This window comes from Hypanus sabinus, chromosome 3 (assembly GCF_030144855.1).
Source record: "Hypanus sabinus isolate sHypSab1 chromosome 3, sHypSab1.hap1, whole genome shotgun sequence".
Lineage (NCBI taxonomy): Eukaryota > Metazoa > Chordata > Chondrichthyes > Myliobatiformes > Dasyatidae > Hypanus > Hypanus sabinus.
In genome coordinates, this window is record NC_082708.1 from 71,695,105 (window position 1) to 71,718,972 (window position 23,868).

Sequence of the window (23,868 nt, forward strand, 5' to 3'; positions counted from 1 at the left end):
CATTAGGACCAACCAGGATAAGTCTTATACAGTGAACGGAAGGGCACTGAGGAACGTGGTAGAACAAAGGGATCTGGGAATACATACCCATAATTCATTGAAAGTGGTGGCACAGGTAGACAGGGTCATAAAGAAAGCATTTGGCACGTTGGCCTTCATTAATCAGAGTACAGGAGATTGGATGTAATGCTGAAGTGTATAAATTTTTGGTGAGGCCTAATTTAGAGTATTGTGTGCAATTTTGGTCACCTAGCAACAGGAAAGATGTAAATAAGGTTGAAAAAGTGCAGGCAAAATTTACTAGGACATCGCTGGGACTGGAGGGCCTGAGTTATAAGGAAAGATTGTATAAATATGGAATCACAAGGGTCCCAACATTGATCCCTTCGGGCACACCACTAATCATTGGCCCCCATTCCAAGAAGCATCTTCAACCACCACTCTCTACTTCATACCTCTGACCCAATCTATCCAACTGGCTCTTCCTGGATTCCATGGAAGCTAACCTTCCAGACCAGCCTACCATGTGGGACCATGTTGAAGGCCTCGCTAAAATCCAAATGGAAAACATTTACCACAAAGCCATGCTGGCTTCTCCTAATCAGACTTTGTCTATCCAAACACTGGTAGATCCCGCCCCTTTGAATTCTATCCAGTAACTTCCCCAAAAATGATGTCAGGCTGACTGGTTTTTTGTGATTCTTTTGCTTGCTCTTGCTACCTTTTCTTTTAAATATTTCAATATATAGCATGGAATAGATCTTTCTGGCCCAACAACCTAATCGCAGGGCAATTTACAATGACCAATTAGCCTACTTGATTAGTCCTTGGGCTGTCGAAGGAAACTGGAGCACCAAGAGAAAACGCACACGTTCCACGAGGAGCACGTACAGAGACTCCTTACGGAGGATGCTGGGATTGAACTCTGAACTTCCAACACCCCAAGCTGTAAAAGTGTTGGGCTAACCGCTACGTTACCGTGGCACCTAACAACAGAAAAACTTTAACCACCTTCCAGTCTTCGAGAGCTTCACCAGTGGCTAATCCTGAAGTAAGCCTCTTCAATTTCTTCTCTCACCTCCCACAAAGTCAAAGGATGCACTCGGTCAAGCTTTGGGAATTTATCTACTGTAATGCAATGGAAGGCTTTGAATATCTGCTCCCTGGTAATATGAACACTCTCCTCATTTCCCTTATATCTTGAGCAACTATAAGTTTCATGACAGTAAACATAGAAAAGAAATAATCATTATAGTTCTGACCTATGGAGACACAGATGGCCCTTCACATTAAAGGGATCTACTCTCTCCCTAGTTTCCCTTTCACTCTTAATATAGCTATAGTTTTAAATGGCACATGAGTAAATAATGTAGAGGGCAATGGACTATACAGGCAAATGGGACTAGTTCAGGTAGTCATCTTAGTTGGCATGAATGAGGCATGGTCCATGATCACAACTCTAATTGATGGGAAATAAACTTCAATGGAAGTTGATAAAGAGATTTTAAGATTTTTATGTATGTTACAGATCTACAAGATATTAAAAGGAAGTTCTGGAGGTATCTTCTAATGACCACTCAAACAGCAGCTAGGGAGACCGTCTTTATATACATCTGTGGCGAGGAATTAAAATGCGATGTTTGCGTTCATTTCAAGAGGACTAGAATATAGAAACAAGGATGTAATGTTGAGGCTTTATAAAGCACTGGTGAGGTCTCACTTGGAGTATTGTGAGCAGGTTTAGGCCCCTTATCTTAGAAAGGATGTGCTGAAACTGGAGAGGTTTAAAAGGAGATTCACAAAAATGATTCCAGGATTGAATGGCTTGTCATATGAAGAGCATCTGATGACTCTGGGCCTGTATTTGCTAGAATTCAGAAGAATGAGGGGTGACTTCATTGAAACCTATCAAATGTTGAAAGGCCTTGATAGTGTGGATGTGGAGAGGGTGTTTCCTATGGTGGGAGGGTCTAAGACCAGAGGACTCGGCCTTGTGTTAGAGGGGCGTCCTTTTAGAATGGAGCTGTGGAGGAATTTCTTTAGCCAGAGAGAGGTGAATCTATGGAATACTTTGCCATAGACAGTTGTGGAGGCCAAGCCTTTATGTATATTTAAGGCAGAGGTTAGTAGATTCTTGATATGGGAGAAGGTTGGAGACTGGAGCTGAGAGGTAAATTGGATCAGCCATGACGAAATGGCGGAGCAGACTCAATGGGCCAAATGGCAGACTTCTGCTCCTGTCTTATGGTCTTATACGTAATAAAATTTCAAAATTGCAATCATATAGTAGCTAATACATTACTTAATTACAATTACAAATGTATGACTATAATTTTTATGATAATAACGTACTACAGAAGCCAAGGGGTGAATGGAGTTGTCCAGGGAGAGGTAGCTCTTCTAGTAAAGAGGCTTGTCGTGCCCATTATGGGTCACCTGCCTCACCTTTGGTCTTCACTGAACACTTAGCTCTCACTTGTGGCTCCAAGTAGCTGTCTGCATGTGGTAGTGACCACATCCCAGTACACTACTTCAGAAGGCATACTGAACCAGGTTGAGGATAGCCAGCTGATCTCGTGCCCCGTGAGAGAGGGACGTGTCCGTCCTGGCAAGCTGATTCAGCCCCTGTAGACTGGGCAAATGAGATCCAACGGCCAGAAAGGCAGTTCGGCAACACTTCACAAAGAATGAAGGGCATAACAAAGCACCAAAGTCATGGTCAGCCTCTGCAAGCAAGGAAGATCTCAGATATGGCATCTGTTTGTATCACTGGACCTGGACTTCTGAGGTCAGAGAATAGAATTGCCCCAGTGCAATGGTTTTACCGTTTAAAAATGTCTCCCACACAGGTTTCTTCATGTAATTCACTTGATCCAAGCACAACAGAAGAACTGCACAAATCTAACTGTCATCGCGGATATGATGGACAAATAAAATTTAAGCAGTAGCCAATGTAAATAAACTATTGGTTGATGCTCCGGTGTGAACCAGCCGTTCTATCAGAAGCACCTAACGTGTTGAGACACATGCAAGTGAAGCGAGCTCTAGGTCCTGCCACAGTTCAATGTAATTTTAATTTTGCTGTCAGTCTTTAATAAACATTCTTTGCTTATGATGTATTATTAAAATAACAAGGTTATATCAAATAACAGAAAACTTTCATGTTTTGGAGAAGACCAAAGCACAAATTTTTCTTGAATACTGTTTTCAAAGTAAGTCTCATGCATCATATAATCCATTCATCACTTGAAAGAATATGTTTAGTGTAAGCGTGTTGTAAAGTTTCCAGCTAAAAGCAAGTTCAACCAACACACCTGATGTATACAAGCCCAGACATGGCTGCATTCCTCCCTCAGAAGGAACTAGTATTAGTTGGATCAATCTGTTCTATGAGCTAGGAGTTCAGTATTTTTAAATGATGTGGATTGCAAAGAAAACCCTGTAAAACTTCATCACTCAAGGCTTTATGTTTCTTTTTAACAAGGTAAGAAACTGAAAAGGGTATTTATTCCTAGATATATACCAAACAATACTGGGATGTTTGATAATGGTTGAGTTCTTGCTGTTTCATGAATCGAGAACAAAGAAAAGACTGAGTGTGTGAACTGTGGCTTCTGATTGTGTAAAAAAAACCTTTGTCTTTATTTTTGAGAGAAATTTATTGATTCTGATTCAAATAAAAAGGGAAGTCAAGCATATCCCTTAATAAGTTTGGATTTTTTAAATTATTTCCATTGAAATGTGGTTTTACTAAGCACAAGCTTCATGAGATCTGGTTCAGAAATTTTAAAATGCAGTCTGTAATTGCTTAATACTGTGTTGCAATAAATATTCAGAATTTTTTTAATATGGCTGCTGCTGTATAGGATGTTACCACTTTATAGTAAGTGTAACAAATGCATGTTCTAATCATTTTTCACAATAATTTAACACTGTTTAGATTTTATTTTCGTGTAAACTTAGAATTCAAGCTAAGTTTATAACTTATATGAAGCATTTAATTATCTAAAATGGAATATTCTGAAAACATTCTATTAACTTTGCTACATGAATTATCCTTACAAACTTGCTGTTTAATAATCACATCTTTTTTTCCTTGTTGTGGGAATTTCATTGCTCATATTTTGGTTTAATAGTCTAATGTGGCTTTAAAAACATAGCATTGTAACTCAGTGTGCCCACAAAAGTTTGATTTTTTTTTTATTTTTACTGATAAGTGATCAACCAATTGTTACAAGAATTTAGCAATTATGACTGTTAGCTGGTGAGACCTGTATGTGATCTGCACAATATTAAAGTGAGCTAAATAGCTTTTTTACCTGTTTAGCTTATAGACCCTATAACGTGAATCAATTGGGAGGAAAGAAATCCACTGGTATTCATTTTCTCTGCTATTTGGTGTCCTTGCAATAAGCTACGAGATCTCAGATGATGTTCATATAACCAACTGGGCAAAACTCAGTCTCTTGATTGATACATAAAGGCAGATTATGCTCAAGAAAGAGTAGAAGGCTGCTCAAGCTGGCATTGAAAATCCCTGTTCTTTCTGTTCTATGCACCAACAATACCTGACTGAAATCACTCCTATCATTAGCACTGACATTCACAAAGGAAGAGTCAGTGGAAGAAGAATGAATAAATAGTAGTGAGATCAGCAAAAATGCAACAAAATATGCATTTCATTGATTGTTAAGGCTTTATAGCCAAGTTCCTTTAACTCCAGGTAAAACTATTCAGAAAGGGCCTGATATTGCTGAGCAAATTTGTGGGCCTGAAGATAGACAAGTCCCTTGGACCTGATGAAATGCATCCCAGGGTACTGAAAGAAATGGCAGAGGTTATAGCTAAGGCTTTGGTGATAACTTACCAAAATTCTCTGGACTCTGGGCTGGTCCCGGCGGACTGGAAGATGGTAAATGTCATGCCACTGTTCAAAAAAAGTATGTAGGTTAAAGGCAGGTAATTATATGCCGGTTAGAATAACATCTGTAGTAGGGAAAATACTAGAAGAACTAGCAAGGCATCTGGAAAGAAATGAATCCCTCAGATAGTTGTAACGTGGATTCAGCAAAGCCAGATCCTGTTTGACAAACTTCCTGGAGTTCTTTTGAGGATATAACAAGTGCAACGGATAAAGGGGAACAGATGGGCATCGTTTATTTAGATTTCCAGAAGGCATTCAGAAAAGGTGCCTCATAAAAGACTTATCCATAAGATAAGGATGAATAGAGTTGGGGGGTGATAGATCAGCATGGATAGAGGATTGGTTAACTAATAGAAAGCAGAGAGTTGGGATATACAGGTGTTACTCTGGCTGACAATCTGTGGTGAGTGGTGTCCCGCAGGGGTCAGTGCTGGGCCCACAACTGTTCACAATATACATTAACGACTTGGAAGAAGGGGCTGAGTGTAGTGGATCTAAGTTTGCTGATGGCACTAAATTGAGTGGAAAAGCAAATTGTGTAGAGGATATAGAGTCTGCAGAGAGATATTGGTAGGTTAAGTGAGTGGGCAAGGGTCTGGCAGGTGGAGTATAACGTTGGTAAATGTGAGGTCATCCACTTTGGAAGGAAGAATGGAAGAGCAGATTATTATTTAAATAGTAAAAGATTGCAGCATGCTGCTGTGCAGAGGGACTTGGGAGTGCTTGTGCATGAATCACAAAAGGTTGGTTTGCAGGTGTAGCAGCCTACCAAGCAGGCAGATGGAACGTTGGTCTTCATTGCTAGAGGGATTGAATTTAAGAGCAAACATATTAGAGCTCAATAATAATTATGAAACAAAGTGGAATTATGCTCAATGCCTTATAAGTGTGGAAGGGAATACAGCTATAGGTTTTTGTTACTTTAATGCATAAAGTAAAAACAACAAAATTCTGGTCTTGATCACAAGGTGTGGAACATGAAGGCAAATACATAGTGATGAAGATTAAACTGTAGAGGAAATCAGGGTACTGTACTGAGTGTTGCATTGGGGTGAGTATCAGGATTTGGAAGCTTTAGAGCCATAGAACACTACAGCACAGAAAGAGGACCTTCAGCCCTTCCAAGCCATGATGAACTTATTCTGTCTAGTTCCATTAATCGGCACCTGGACCATAGCCCCGGTACCCCTTCCATCCCTGTACCTGTCCAAATTTCCCTTAAGTGTTGAAATCAAACCAGCATCCATCACACGTGCTGGCAGCTCATTCCACACTCCCACCGCCCTCTGAGTGAAGAAGTTCCTCCTCAGGTTCCCCTTAAATATTTCACCTTTCACCCTTAACCCATGACCTCTAATTGTGGTCTCGCACAAGCTCAGTGGAAAAAGGCCTGTTTGCATTTGCCCTATGTATAGCTCCCATAATTTCTTATTGTGCTATTATATATTTAGGCTCTAGGGAGTTAAGTCCTAAACTTTTCAACCTTTCCAATAGCTCAGTTCCTCAAGTCCTGACAACACCCTTGGAACTTTTCACTGCATGTTTTCAATCTTATTGACATCTTGCCTGTAGGTCGGAGACCAGAACTGCACACAATATTCCAAATTAGACCTCACCAACTTCAATATAACATCCCTATCCCTGTACTCAACACTCTGATTTGTGAGTCCAATGTGCCAAAAGCTCTCTTTATGATTCTATCTAACTGTGATGCCACTTTCAAGGAATTATAGATCTGTATTTCCAGATCCCTCTATTTTACCACACTCCTTAGTGCCCTATCACTCACCATGCAAGTCCTACCTTGGTTTGTCCTCCCAAACTGCAACACCTCACACTCGTCTGCTTTAAATTACATCTGCCATTTTTCAGATTCTTTCAGCTGTTCCATATCCACTGAAAACTTTGATAGCCTTCCTTACTATGCATTACATCCCCAAATTCTCTGATAACCGCATTATAATCCGGGACATTGATATAATTAACAAAGAACAGACCCAGTACCAATTCCTGCAACGCACCATTAGTCACAGGCCTGCAGTCAGAGAGGCAACCTTCTAATAGCATTCTCTGGCTTCTCCCAGAAAGTCTAGACCATAAAACATAGGAGAAGAATTAGGCCATTCAGCCATCTAGTCAGCTCAGCCAATCCGTCACGGCTGATCCTGGATCCACCACATATACCTGGCTTCTCACCAAATCCTCACAGAGGCCCACAGCTACAAAACACTCCTCATATGTTAACCCCTTCATTCCCGGAATCATCCACGTGAACCTCCTCTGGACTCTATCCAATAACACATCCTTTCTGAGATAAGGGGCCGAAAACTGTTGACAACGCTCCTGACTAGAGTCTTATAAAGACTCAGCATTATCTCCTTGATTTTATATTCTATTCCCCTTTGAAATAAATGTCAACATTGCATTTGCCTTCTTTACCAGACACAACCTGTAAATTAGCTTTCTGGGAGTTTGCACAAGGACTCCAAAGTCCCTTTGCACCTCCGACGCTTGAATCTTCTCTCCACTTAGATAATAGTCCGCACTATTGTTCCTTTTACCAAAATGCATTATCATACATTTCCCAACACTGTATTCCATCTGCCACGTTCTTGCCCATTCTTCCAATTTGTCTAAGTCCTGCTACAACTGTATTGCTTCCTCAGCACTACCTACCCCTTCACCTAATTTCATATCATCCACAAACTTTGCCACAAAGCCATCAATACCATTATCCAAATCACTGGCAATCAACCAGAAAAGGTCCCTTTTATTCCCACTCACTGCCTCCTGCCTGTCAGCCATTCCTCTATCCATGCCAATATCTCTCCTGTGACACCAGAGGCTTTTATCTTGTTAAGCAGCCTCATTTGTGGTACCTTATCAAATACCTTCTAAAGATACAAGTAAATTGCAACTACTGCCTCTTCCTTGTCCACCCTGCTTGCTACTTCCTCAAAGAACCCTTAACAGATTCGTCAAACAAGATTTCCCTTTACAGATACCATGCTGACTTTGACTTATTTTATCATTAGCCTCCGAGTACCCCAAAACCTCATTCTTAGTAACAGATTCCATGACTACCCAGACTGGGTAGATGCCATGACTTCCACTTGGAAAAGCATCATATTTGGGAAATGCACAACTTTTGGGAAACCATATATCAAAAATGGAATTTAAAAATTGACCCACTGTTGGAATTTTGTTGCAGTACTTATAAAACATCTGTATTGGCCTAGACCCAGATCTCAGTTGCAATGTATGAACAAGATAATTGGATGGAAATCCAGAAAATGCAAGAAGCATTTCTGAAAAAATGATAGGACCGACCTTCACCAGAATGGTCCTTCTCCCCACTGATGTTACTTAATCTGTTGAGTGTTTCTATTTCTGTTTCAGATTTGGTGATTGATAATTGGTTTATTGCTGTCACATGCATTGAGGTACAATAAAAAATGTTGTTTTGCATGCTCAAGCTTTTTGCTTCAATTAGATAAACCAGTGCTCAGTATAGATTCAAAATTGATCGTGTGGATAGTCAGAGGCTTTTCCACAGGTCTGAAATGGCTAGCACGAGAGGGCATAGTTTTAAGGTGCTTGGATGTAGGTACAGAGGAGATGTCAGGGCTAAGTTTTTTTATGCAGAGAGTGCTGAGTGCATGGAATGGGCTGACAGCGATAATGGTGGATGCAGAAATGATAGTCTTTTAAGAGATTCCTGGATGGCTACATGGAGCTTAGAAAAATAGAGGGCTGTGGGTAAAGCCTAGGTAGTTCTAAGGTAGGGGCATGATCGGTACAGCTTTGTGGGCTGATGTGCCTGTATTGTGCTGTATGTTTTCTATGTTCTATGTTCTATAGATTAGCAGAATTAAAATCCAAAGTTCCATCTTTTATTTCATTCCATTAGATACAATACAAAAATAATCAATTTTTCAGAATTGTGATAAATTGAAACAGACAAATAAATTCCAGTTACAATCAATGTACTTAAATCATAGAGAATAATTTGTTTTAATTGAAATCTAATTTGAGGCGGTACTGTTTTGTATTAAAGAATAAGGTTTAAATTACATTGTAATCAGAAGTCAAAATCAGGCAGGTTACGTACTGATCTAGTAATTCAAATAGTTTGTATTCAATTTGATGAAAAGTTAAAAGAGTCTTTTTTATTGCTATGTTGTGACTGAATTGGCAACTACTTGCTCAGCACTGATAATGTGTTAAACAGGAGCGCAATGGCAGCAAAATGCCATCAAATATTCTGACTTGCTTCCTATCTCTTTAATCTGTGTTTCAATTTGATTAACTCAACTACACCAAAGACAATAATGTTAGAGCAGTTATTCGAGGAGGCAACACAGCTCTTTTAATGAGAGGAAAATACACGGATATAGTTTACAGCTCTGAAATTGAAAATAAGACAGTGGAAGACTAGTAGCAATGAGCAAAATTGTAACTAATGGCAACAATAAATGGGTTTTCTTTGGATAGAATGTAAAGTTGTAAAAATTCTCAAATCTGACCCCAGCCTTACTTGCACTAACCCTTTTCTGGGCTTAACAGAGAACAGGAACAACGTACCCAAAACAGGAAGCTGATCCCCATTTTGAGGTGGTGGCCATCACATTTTATACCTTCATCAGTTTTAACATTAACCCGTAGGGTTTCCTGGACCTTAGGAATGCCAACAGCAAAAGGGAAGCATGAGCTGCTCTGTGGAATGCCCCAGTGTTATCCAGCAGTGCTTGTGGGCCGGAAGTAATTAAGTCTCCCATCTCATAAACAATGATATCCCGAGCTGACTGACACCCTCACAAACAATGACACTTCCTCTCCCCAATTAAAGATCTCCCCCAATCACTGACACCTCAGCAATTACTGACCATCCCCACAGACAATGACAGAGAGCCTCAGTGACACTGACATCCTCTTATTGTGAATCTCCTGTGATCACTGACCCTGCCAGCACACATTGGTATCCCACTGATCACTGATCCTTCTCCCAGCAACACTAACACGTTCTGTAGTTATTGAATAGACCACACACAAAAAAATGTCTGCTGTCAAGATTAATGACCCTCTACGGTTTCTCCGACTTCACTCACCCTGTGAACATTGGCCTGTCTCATGTTCATCGATTTGCCTGTGATTACTAATCCCTTACAAACACAGGTAGTTCCTATATCATTGACAATATCAACCATCCTTCCCTCATCAATATCACTCTGGAAACAATAACACCTCCTCCCACAATTATTAACCCTTAATCCCCATCGACGCATTGATCTCACTTTGCCCCTATACAATGCCCCATGTTTCTTAAAACCATATATCATGTACTCCTTTCCCCACCACATCTCAAAACATTGAATCAAATCAGTAGAAAACCCATCTGCTTCTTGCATTGCTGAATGGAAATCAGATGAACTGAAAAAAGATTCAAGGATGCACTCAAAGATTCCTTAAAAAGTTTAATACCCCCAGTAACTCCTGGGGACCTCTGGCCTATGTCCACTCAGTGTGGAGATGGAGATGGGATGATATAGAGAACCTTGAAATCATTCATCAGGAGTACAGAAAGCCCTCTAAGTGCAAAGAGTGGATCATCTCACAACCTAGTCACTTCCCACCCTGTCAACAACCTTCTGCTCTCTATCTCTCTGGTTACCACATTACCCTCACTAGCTACTTCAGAACCCACTGAACTGCAGGAGAAACAAGTCACCTTTGATCAAGTGTGACTGCCAAGGAAGAGGAGAATGAAGAAAAAGAAACATTTGTGGCATATATATTTTTCGTACCTTCCAACTGGAACTTCCCTCGAAACAGTAAAGGTTTATACCATACCTACTTTGTAATTTGATTTTTCAGAGAAAGCGAGAACACGTTTAGAATTTGTACCAATTCGTGTCACTGCAGGTAGTACAACTATCTTACAGTGTTAGGTTTGACCTCATAGTTGTATGTGTGCAGTTTATACAATTTCTCTGTAACAGTATAGGGTTCGCCCAGGTGTTCTGGCTTCCACTAAGATCTAAAAGTGCTGTAGATTTATTGACTTTTGTAACTTAAGTAGGAGAAACCAGAGAGTTTTGTGGTTAATGATCATGTAGGAGTGAATAGGGAAACTTAAAATGTGGGAGAATGGGAGTGTTAAGGATTGGCATAGACTCAATGAGTCAATTTATGAGGAATGCTTCACCATCCAGATCCAAAAACTATTGGCCCTTGGCCTGGGAGTATCTTCTCTGATAATCACAAAAGGAGGAATCAAGATACATGTTTGATCATCAGCCAGCTTCTCTGTTTGTAATGTCACTGCATAGAATCCATTAGCTAATAAGCAAATTATATATATTTTTTTAGAACCATAGAGAAAAGAGCCTTTGTTTTTACCCCGGGCTCATTTAATGTTGCTGCTGCTTGTTAGGAATGAATGGAGTTTTAAAACATTAAATATTGCTGGTCATTGTACAAAGATATCATAATGAATGCAGAATGGCAACTCCACATATGCTGCCTTTCCCTACCCAGTACTTTATACTTAATCTAATGAGAAGCCTGTAGTGGAAAAAGGTAAAGGATATTAGCAATAGAGACAAGTTTCCAAATTGTATTAGCCTTTGGAATACTGTGGCCTAATTAGGCAGTGCCAGCATGGCTTGACATAGGGCAAGTTGTGCCTTACTAAATTGATAAGAGTTTTTTTTAATGAGGTGATGAAGGTGGAGCTGTGGATGTTGTTTGTATGGATTTTAATAAGGCATTTGAGAAGGATCAGAGGAAGCTCATCCAGAAGATTAAGATGCATGGCTCAATGGGGGAATTGGCCATTTGGATTCAGAACTGGCTTGCTAATAGAAGACAGAGGCTGATGGTCAGAGAGTCTTATTCTAGCTAGAGGTCTGTGATTTGTGGCGTTCTGCAGAGATCAGTACCAGGATGCCTGCCATTTGTGATGCACATAAATGATCCGGATGAAAATTAAATAAGTAGTTTAGTAAGTTTGCAGAAGATATGAAGATTGGTGATGTTGTGAATATTGTAGATGACGGGCAAAGACTACAACAGGATGTACAGGGCCTATAAAAAGTATTCATCCCCCTTGAAAGTTTTCATGTTTTATTGTTTTACAACATTGAGGATTTAATTTGATTTTTTTGACATTGAACAGAAAAAGACTCTTTCGTGTCAAAGTGAAAACAGATCTCTACAAAGTGATATAAAGTAATTACAAATACAAAACACAAAATAACTGATTATGCAAGTAGTCACCCTCCCCCCTTAATATGACACACCAAATCATCACTTGTGTAGACAATTGATGTTAGCCGTCACATAATTAGTTAAATGGAGAATCTGCTTTCGGAGACCTGTGTGCAATCAAGGTGCTTCGAATGATTGTAGTAAAAATACACCTGTATCTGGAAGGTCCAACTGCTGATGAGTCAGTATCCTGGCAAAAACAACACCATGAAGACAAAAGAACACACAAAGCAACTTTGTGAAAAGGTTATTGAAAAGCACATGTTAGGAGACGGATACAAGAAAATTTCCAAGTCATTAAATATCCTTCGGAGTACAGTTAAGTCAATCAAGAAATGGAAAGAATGTGGCACAGCTCAAATTCTGCCTCGAGCAGGTCATCCCCAAAACCTGAGTGACCGCACAAGGGAACGAGTGAGGGAGGCCACCAAGAGAGCTATGACAACTCTGGAGAAGTTACAAGCTTCAGTGGCTAAGGCAGGAGAGACTGTGCAAACAACAACTGTTGCCTAGGTGCTGCACCAGTCACAGCTTTATGGGAGAATAAAAAAGTTTCAACACTGTTGAAAAAAAAATATGAAATCTTGGCTAGAGTTTGCCATTAGGCATGTGGGAGACTCTGAAGTCAGCTGGAAGAAGGTTCTATGGTTTGATGAAACAAAAATTGAACTTCATAGCCATCAGACTAAACACTATGTTTGGTGTAAGCCAGACACCACACACCATCTAAAACACACCATCCCTACCATAAAGCATGGTGGTGGCTGCATCATGCTGTGGGAATGTTTCACTGCAACAAGCCCTGGAAGGCTTGTGAAGGTAGAGGGTAAAATGATTACAGCAAAATACAGGGAAATCCTGGAGGAAAACCTGGTGCAGTCTGCAAGAGAACTGTGACTTGGGAGAAGATTTGTCTTCCAGCAAGACAGTGACCCTAAGCATAAAGCCAAAGCAACACAGGAAAGGCTTAAAAGCAACAAAGTTATTGTCCTGGAGTGGTCAAGTCAGAGTCCAGACCTCAATCTAACTGAGAATTTGTGGCTGGACTTGAAAAGGGCTATTCACTCATGAACCCCATGCAGTCTGACTGAGCTTGAGCAGTTTTGTAAAGATAAATGGGAAGAATTGCAGTGTCCAGATGTGCAAAGCTGAAAGAGCCCATCTGCACAGACTCAAGGCTGTAATTGCTGCCAAAGGTGTATCTACTAAATATTGGCTTGAAGGAGGTGAATACTTATACAATCAATTATTTTGTGCTTTATACTTGTAATTAATTTAGATTACTTTGTAGAGACCTGTTTTCATTTTGATACAAAAGAGTCTTTCTGTTGATCAGTGTCATAAAAAGCCAAATTAAATCCATTGTGATTCAGTGTTGTAAAACAATAAAACATGAAAACTTCCAAGGGGGATGAATACTTTTTATAGGCACTGTAGATCTGTTGCAGATATGGGCAGAGAAATGCCAAAAGAGTTTAGCCCAGCCAAAGGTGAAATATTTCACCTTGGTAGGTCAAATATAAAGAGACAAACTGTTAAGGGCAAGACACTTCCAAGCATTTCATTAGGAACTTGGGCCCTGGCAGATGGGACCGCCACCACTGGCTCCTCCATGGGGAACAGTGGGGATTGGTAGCCATGAAGTACTTCAAAGGGTGACATAGCTGTGGCAGAAGAGTTGTATAGATTGTAGGACATTTCAGTCCAGAGCATAAAATTCTTCCATGTGGAAGGATTAGAGGCAGTGAAGCATCACAGAAGCTTCTCCATTTGCTGATTGTCTCTTTCTTACTTCTGACTTTCCCTCTCTCCTATGCCACAATGGTGCTGTGTGCAAGAGCTCACCGTCTGGTCCTTGCTGGGCAAGGATGGACCTGATTCCCACATCAAATGCATCCACCTCTACCACAAAAGTTCCGGAGGAGCTCAGATGGTGGAGAGTTGGAGTGGTAGTGAAATATCTCCAGATCTTTGAAAGCATTGTCCACAGCAGCAGACCAAGTTATCTGTGAGGTAGATGAGAGGAGTGGTGATTTGGCTATAGTTCCTGTTCCTGATGAAACAGCAGTGCAAGTTGGAGAAGCCCAAAAAGCATTGTAGCTGTCTGATGGAGCACGGATGGGGCCATTTAACACACCTTCTGTGGATCCATGGTTATGTCTTGGGGTGAACCCAAGAAAGAAATAACTGGGGTGTAGACTGGCTGTTGTCTAACCTGCAGTACAGCTTGTTTTTGAGAAGACGCTAAAGGACTGAAGGGTTGTGACAAACAGGCTCTTGGGGGTTCTTGAAGAAGATGAAGACGTTGTCGAGGTAGATGAACGCATATACCTCATAAATCTGTGGAGATGGAGGTAACTCCTAACCTCATGAAACCTCCACACGCATGCCTCAGAGGATTTTGCTAATGAAGGCTTAGAAAACGGCCGGACTGTTGGAGAGTCCAAAAGGCATCTCCAGTGGTTATTGTGAACACTGTTTTTCACTCATCCCCCGGCAGATGTGGATCAGGTTGCATGCACTGCACAAGTCAAGTTTGGTGAAGATCTGGGTCCCTAGGAGTGTTTGAATGTGCTATCCATCAAGGGGCATGGCAAGCTGTTCTTAATGGTGATTTTGTTGCGTCCACAATAGTCAATGCAGGGACGAAGACCCCAATCTCTCTGTTAGGCAAAGAAGAATCCTGCACATGCTGGGGAATGGGATGGTCAAATGAGCCATGGCGTAGCACTTTGGAAATGAAGTCATTCAATAATTGGGCATCAGGAGGGGAGAGGGAAAACAGCCAACCTCAGGAAAGGGTGGTTTCTGGGAGGAGGTTAGTCACGCAGCTGTGAGGTCTGTGAGGTGGAAGGATGCTGGCTTCCTTTTTAACTGAAGGTAATGGCTAAGTTGTGGGGAATTCTGTGAGGCTGGGTGTTTCCTTCATCTCCAGGGACTTACGCAGTGAAGTCAACTGAGGTTACAGGCAGGTGGGTCCCTAACTCAGCAATGCACCGGATGACCGAGCAAACTGTGGGTTGTGAGTGGAGAGCAGGGAGTAACCCAGGATGAAAAGGGTGTTGGACGAGTCAGTGAGGTGGAACTGGATGGACTTGCAGTGTTTTCCAACACTCATGCACAGGCTGAGTGCACACTCTGGCTTGGGACTCCAAGGGACGTCTGTCAACGGCCATGATGTTGAAGGCCTGCGAGATAGGTTTGGTAGGGAGTCCAATCTGAGTGCATAGAGTCCGATCCAGAAAGTCGCCTGCTGCATCAGAATCCATCAGAGCCTCCTGTGAATGTAGAACTGTCAGAATATGAAGGCCAGAGGGAGTGAGTTGGGCTATGGTACTGGAACAAAGGGCCAGGGGAGCTTACCAGAAAAGTGCAGATATGGTTTTTCCACTAACCTTCACACTCTTGGGCCACTAAGGAAGGTCTCCCTAACTGCCTGGGTTCTGGAGATGTTGGTGATGAGGGTCCTGCAACCTGGTGGTCTGGATGATGATCTGGGAGATTGTCCCATGAGGTGCCTGTCAATATGGAGAGCCAGAGTGATGATGTTTTTGAGCTCAGTGAGCATCTCCCAGATATGCAGTTATCTTTTTTAGCACTCCAGGAGACCATTATGATAATGGACAAGCTGCACTTCCACGCTCCAGCTGCACTCAAGTATAAGGGTCATAAATTGCACAGTGTAATCTAGCAAGGAGCAACTAGTTGAGGCCAGCTGGTTCAATGGGTGAAAGGGACCATGGATGAGAGCTGAGTTTAAATAGGCTGCAGGTGATGAGTTGGAAACAAGTGGCAGGTGGCTCCTGTTAGCTGGGTGGAGACTGGGAGGTGCAAGCATGACAATTATGAGAGTAGAGATCGAGTAGGCACACTGTATCTTTTTCCCCAAGGTTGAAATGCCTAATCCCAGAGGGTATGCATTTGATTGGAGAGCTGATGATTTTAAAGGAGGTGCGAGAGGCAATTTGTTTTTTTTTTAAAACACAGAGTGGTGGGTGCCTGGAATGGTGGTAGAGGCAGATACATAAGGGGCTTTTAAGAGATGTCTAAATAGGCAAATGAATGTGAGGAAAATGGAAGGATAGGCAGAAGAGATTATTTTAGTTGGCCATCTGATTACTAATTTATTTGGTTTGGCACAACACTGTGGTTTGCCTGTTCTTGTTCTGTACTCTTCTATGATCTCTGAGTCAGAGCTTTGCAAGTCAGGGTCACACTTGGGTTTGGCATGGTGGTGATTTGGGATGGGCTTCGAACTGAGAGGACTGAGCACCGGGGTGGCAGCCTACAGATTATGTACAGGATTCATGTATATCAGCATGACATCTTTTTTCGCTTTAACTTCCATGGCTAAGTAGTTCAAGTAAAGTTTTATTTCAAAAAACTGAATATGCAATAGCAGGGGATTCTTAAGCAATAGACTGCACCAAGTTTCAAAGCATGACTCTGCCGGTAACACTGAACATTGGAATGTGCCAGTCTGAAAGACCAGTATGTTTCAGGCAGAGAAAGACAATATCTTTAATTGAATTAATCACCTTTCAACAGCAGAATATGTTTGAGACTGAATAGACTGTGGATGCAACAATGAAACAAACAGCTGAAGGAACTCAGTAGGTCAGGCAGGACTTGTGGAGGGAAAAGGGATAACTAAGGTTTTGGGTTGAGACCCTGCATCAGGACTTAGAGTGGAAAAGAGAGATAGTCCATCTGGAGGAAAGGGGAGGGATAGGGAAAAAGCTGATGAGCAATATCTAATCCAGGTGACCAGGGATGATGGGCAGATGGAGCTAGGCAAGAGATGGGAAATGATTAATGGCACAAGCAGATGGGTGTCTGGAGAAGGACTTGGACAAATTAGGAGAACGGACAAAGAAGTGGCAGTTGAAATACAGTGTTGGGAAGTGTACAGTTATGCACTCTGGTGGAAGAAATAAAATCATACGACTATTTTCTAAACGGGAAGAAAATTCAAAAATCCAAGGTGCAATGAGACTTGGATTCCTTGTACATGACTACTTAAAGGTTAATTTGCATATTGAGTTGTTAGTGAGGAAGGCCAATTTCAAGAGGACTAGAATATAAAAGCTAGGATGTAATGCTGAGGCTTTATAAGGCACTGCAGAGGCCTCACTTGGAGTTTGTGAGCATTTTAGGGCCCTTTATCTAAGAAAGGATGTGCTGACATTGGAGACGGTTCAGAAGAGGTTCACGAGAATAATTCCTGGAATGAAAGGTTTATTATATGAGGAGCAATTGATGACTGAGTCATTACTCACTGGAACTTAGAAGAATGAGGGGGGACCTCATCCTATTTAATGTTGGAAGGCCTAAATAGAATGGAGGTAGAGAGGATCTTTCTTATGGTGGGGGAGTCTAGGACCAGATTGCTCAATTTCAGAATAGAGGGACGTCCATTTACAATGGAGATGAGGAGGAATTTCTTTACTTGGAAGGTGGTGGATCTGTGAAATTCATTGCTACAGGTGGCTATGGAGGCCAGGCGGAGGTTAAGAGGTTTTTGATTAGTCAGGGCATGAAAGGGTACAGAGGAAGGCAGAAGAATGGGGTTCAGAGTGAAATAGATTATCAATGATAAAATGGCAGGGAAAATTCAATGGGCTGAATGGCCAAATTCTGCTCCTATGTGCTATGGTCTTATGTGGTGTATGTGAAATTACAGAATCCAATATTTATGCCATTGGTGTATAACAGAACCGGGTGGAATACGAGATACTGATCTAGTTTACATATGGACTCACCCTGGCAGTAGATAAACCCAAGGACAGACAATTCTTGTTTATCACTTTGCTGTTATAACATTTGTAGGATCTATCGTCATTTGAGAACTTTGTTGAGCATCATGTATCTGTGAAATAACGTGCCTGCATATTATGCATAAGAGGAGACACTGCAGTGTTTCTGCATCCAACAAAGCAAATGAGACATGGTTCAGGAGTAAGGGCATGGAAATAGAAACCCCTTGGATTCTGATTCATCTTTCATATGAATTATAGTTGATCCATATCTCAGATCCATTCACCTACCTTTGCTCCCTATCTCTCAACACCTTTATCTGACATAAAGGCATAATCTTGCGCTTCAAAAATTAATTATATTTGTGCAAGCACCCAGTCTACTGGGAAGAAGAATCCCAGATATTTATTATTCTTTATGTCACTCCTTTCTGGCCTACTCTTAATTTTACATGTTTTTTTTATTTGGGATCTCCCATTTAAACAAATAGTTTCTCAATATGTACTCCATTCTATCATTCTTATCATCTTCATGACCTTAGCCTCCACACCTCGCCCGCCTCAATTCAACACACACCAGATGTTTGCAAACCATCCTCATGAGTAAATTCTTTCATATACTTCTTGTTCTGCTAATCAAAACACTTTTGAAATTTGAAATAAAGCAGAAATTGCAAGAATAAAGCAGGTTGGGTAGTATACGTGGAGAGAGAAATGGCTTCAGATGATTGACCTGAACTGTTAACTCTCTTTCTCCACACATGCAGTCTAATCTGCTGAGAATTTTTAGCAAGTTCTGTTTTACATCATTCTAGAGAATCCATATTATACTAACTCCTAGGACCATATATCCTTAAATATATATGCAATATTCCCAAATACTCAAACCAGAATACTGGATCTGACTGAGGCGCAAGACAATTAAAACAATTTTCTTACCTTTCAATTCTATTTCCTGAGTTCAAGGACAAGATTCTTTTGGGGCTGAGAAGTGGCAGATGGAGTTCAACCCAGATAAGTGTGAGGTGGTTCATTTTGGTAGGTCAAATATGATGGCGGAATATGGTATTAATGGTAGGACTCTTGGCAGTGTGGAGGATCAGAGGGATCCTGGGGTCTGAGTCCATAGGACGCTCAAAGCTGCTGCACAGGTTGACTCTGTGGTTAAGAAAGTGTACGGTGCATTGGCCTTCATCAGTCATGGGATTGAGTTCAAGAGCAGAGAGGTAATGTTACAGCTGTATAGGACCCTGGTCAGACCCCATTTGGAGTACTGTGCTCAGTTCTGGTCACCTCACGACAGGAAGGATGTGGAAACTATAGAAAGGGTGCAGAGGAGATTTACAAGGATGTTGCCTGGATTGGGGAGCATGCCTTATGGGAACAGGTTGAGTGAACTCGGCCTTTTCTCCTTGGAGCGACAGAGGATAAGAGGTGACCTGATAGAGGTGTATAAGATCATGAAAGGCATTGATCGTGTGGATAGTCAGAAGCTTTTTCCCAGGGCTGAAATGGCTAGCACAAGAGGGCACAGTTTTAAGGTGCTTGGAAGCAGGTACCGAGGAGATGTCAGGAGTAAGTTTTTTTACGTAGAGAGTGGTGAGTGCATGGAGTGGGCTGCCAGCAATGATGGTGGAGGTGGATACAACAGGCTGTTTTAAGAGACTCCTGGATAGGTACATGGAGCTCAGAAAAATAGAGAGCTATGGCTAACCCTAGGTAATTACTAAAGTAAGGACATGTATGGCATAGCTTTGTGGGCCACAGGGCCTATAATATGCTGTAGGTTTTCTGTGTTACCCTGTACATGGAGAGTCAAGTCTCATTACTGTGCCACAGTTCCTTGTATCTTATTATTTATAAAATGTACCAATTTATCTCCTTCATTGGTTCAATCTAGATAATCTGATATGCTAACTAAATTATAATAACGTGCTATGACCATTCACTTAATATGTCTGTATCCTTCACAGACTCCTGCTATTTACATAAACCATGCTATAGAGTCCTCCGATCCTTCATCCAAAACAATAAAATACATGATGAAAAGCTGAAACCCACCTTAAATCCCTGGGGAGTGCAATTTGCCTCCTCTCAGCTATCAGAAAATCACAAAATGACCCACACATATATCTGCATTTGTTTTTGTTTATATTCTTGAGCAACAGCTTAATACCACTAGGAATTCCAACTCTTAAATTCAATGTTTCATTGACCTTCTAGATTTGCCCCAACTCTTTCACATACCATTTATTATCAACTCTGTTGTGTTAAAGTACTCAGTCATTTTGGCCCTATTGGTAGACTTCAGTAATCTCCCCAGAACTAATGCCAATATCACAAGTACTGTAACTTCCATTCCTACTGTTGAATGATGTTAAAACAGTGTTGTCCATCACCTTAACACAGCTTTCAAAAGGACCATGTAGGCTGCGACATTGAATTGTGATATTCCAGGAAGAGTGGTGTGGAATTCCTTGTCCAACTCTATACTATTTTATTGATCTATTGCTAGACTTTGCAGCTGCAACCTCAGAAGGCATACACACAACAGCATTCTTGCAGCTGCTGGAGAATCTATAGAATGGAATGATGCAGTGATGGAAGAGAGAACCTGGCAGATTGGTGGAGAACAGGCAGCACACTCTTAGAGCAGGTGGTCATGGGCTACAGGCAGGATTACAGTTTATGAATGCCTACACTTTTGGAAAGCTTTCAGTGCAGCAGCAAAATCCCCACACCCACACTACCTGCTTCTGTAGGCTAAAGGAAAAAGTAGACAAAATTTCTCCTTCTGTATGGAATGTGAGTAAACTGCAGCAAGCTCAGAGAAGTGAGGTAGATGATGGCAGTGTCTGGAATGATCTGGAAGGTGGGAAATTGAACTGATAACATTGACCTCATCAGCCAAAGTAGTCCAGGCAAGTGCATAAGTCTGTGTTCAGGGTAACACCAGTGCCTAGGTCACAGAGAGCACTACTTTCGTGAATTCAAGCCTATACAGTATACTGCTCCAGTGAAGTCTTCACCTGCATGTGCGCATAACATAGTAAGTTTAGGATAGTTAGTCCTACTATGCCTCATTTGGCAAACAGAACGCAGTGTTGGGAAGTGCATGCTCATGCACTTTGGTAGAAAGAACAAAATCAAACTGTTTTCTAAATGGGGAGAAAATTCAAAAATTCAAAGTGCAGAGGGACGTGACAGTTCTCATGCAGGAGTCTAGGACAAAAGAGCACAGTCCCAGAACAGAAGGATGTCCATTTAGAACAGAGGTGAGGAGGAATTTCTTTAGACAGAGGGTGGTGAACATGTAGAATTCATTGTTATAGATGGCTGTGAAGGACAAGTCACTGGGTGTATTTAAGGCTGAGGCTGATAGGTTCTTGATTGGTTAAGGCATAGTTACAGAGATAAGGCAAAAGAATAGGGTCAAGAGGGAAATGGATCAGCCATGATGAAATGGTGGAGAAGACTCAATGGGCTGATTGGCCTGATTCTAATTGTCTTATGGTCTTATTTGTGTGGCTCTGTGGAATACTTTTGATGTCCAGAGTCCATCTCCAGACAATCCAATAAGAAAAGTGTTAGGTATTGTTACGAATGTACCACAGCTCTGAGGGGCCGAAGGGTGCAGGGTAGCCCCCTCCTTTGTGAGAATCGCAAGATCACTATTGAGTCCGTTCAGGAGACCCAGGAAATGAGAGAAAGACATGCAGAATTCTAGACCCATCTACTATAGGAAACACTCTTTCTACATCCACACTGATTCAATATTTAAACAGGTTTCAATGAGATTCCCCGATATTCTTTTAAACTCCAATGAGTACAGGCCCAGAGCCAAAGGCTCCTCATACAATAACCCTTTCATTCCTGGGATCATTCTTGTGAAACTCCTCTGGACCTTCTCCAAAGCCAGCACATCCTTTCTATATAAAGGAGTCCAAAACTGCTCACAATACTCCAAGTGTGGTCTGACTTACAAAGCTTCAGCATTGTATCCTTGCTTTTAGATTCTAGGCCTCTCAAGATGAATGCTGGCATTGCATTTACCTTCCTTACCACAGACTCAACCTGCAAATGAACCTTTAAGGAATCCTGCACAAGGACTCCTTTGCATCTCTGATTTTTGATTTTGTTCTGTTTAGAAAATAGTCTGTGCCTTTATTCCTTCTACCAAAGTGCATGACTATACACTTCCCAACACTGTATTCTATTTGCCGCTTCTTTGCCCGTTCTCCTAATCTGTCTAAGTCCTTCTGGAGTCTCCTGTTTCCTCAACACTTCCTGCCTCTCACCTATCTTTGCATCATCCATAAATTGGGCCACAAACCCATCAATTCTGTCATCTAAACCATTGTGGGGTAGCACTGGATATTTAACCAGCACTGTTTCATCGGAGACAGATCCAGTAAAAGGCAGTCTTCTGGGCATCAACAACACATACTCTTTTGCAGAATAGTGGAGTTGAGTATTATTCTGCAGATACTGTAAACATGGGCCACTGCACTACTGTTGAAATAATTTGATTGAATTTGTGCCACAACAATGTTCCTATTACTGATGAAAATCCCTGGGCATATGTCAGGATGAAATTTCTTAGATGCACAGAACTATGCTTAGAAGTGCATTTTTCTTTGTGAAGTCTGTTTACAATTTACAACACCATATTTTCAGTGTTGTGAAAAGGAATTTCAGGCTTTATTCTCTGCCCCCTCCATTCTAAAGATAATTTTCTAAAACATTGCCATAGTTGCTATATCTTTGGAAAATTATAATTGTTTCTGCATTTTCTTTACTGATACTCTTTAATAATCTAGGATTAAAATCATCCTGTTAAGGTAGATATATTGCCACGAGTCCTATATATTACTCTATTGCTATTTCTTAATATATTAAACTTAAGTTTCTCCGCTAGCTTTATTTTCTACTGAATCATGTTACCCAACTCTCTCTTGACTGCAAAAACAGATACTTCATTAGCCAATCATATTTCTATCATCCTATTGGGTTATGCTTGTATACATTTTTAATAGTCTCAAATTTACCCCCAACAGTGGTATTATCAGTGACTTAGTTGGCATTGCCATCCCAAGCCAAGAATCGAAAGGTTCAAATTCAACTCACTGTCTGAGAATAAGTAGAATGACTCTCCAGTGGATCAGCGTGGAAATGCTGCACTGCCAGAAGTGCTGTATTTCATGTCAGACGTTATAACAAGGACCTGTCCATCTCTTTAAGGCACACATATTTAATTCCATAGATGGGTGATGTTCCCCAAGCCCTTCAATCACCATTACGAACGCAGAACAACCAGTCATTAACATACAACAATTTTGCCATCTTGTTGTGTACAACTTGGCTGTTGTGCTTCTCATTTTGCAATAGTAACTTTGCATCTGAAAATCTTTATTGGGATAAAATATTTTGTGACATCCAGACAGGGATACATCTCTTTTTCTTCCTTTACGGATCTCCAAAAAGATAAAAATAATGTTTAGTAAGATACAAAATAAAGGCTAGCATACTAGCTATAATTTAAACTGTTACTCTATTCCCATTTCTGTTGACTTCATTAAAGAAGTGCATTGGATTGAGTGTTTGGCTTGTTTTGAATTTTATTCTCTTCTCTTCATATATTATTTTTAAGAATTCATTTATCTTTGAGATTCCTTGTATTCTTTTTCTGTTCCATTTTGGTCATCTTATAATTTTCTTTGTATCATTTTATAGTTAATATTAGTTGGGAGTTCATCACTTTTCCCTGATGTTGTAAGAGACTTTGTACTAATATTACTTAGTGTGACGAACCAAAATAGACTCTTTGGCTTTTAGTCCTATGCACTGGATCAAAATGCATTGAATACTTCAGTCTGCTTGCCTGCAGTTTTCCCCATTAGCACTTTGTAGGTTTAATTT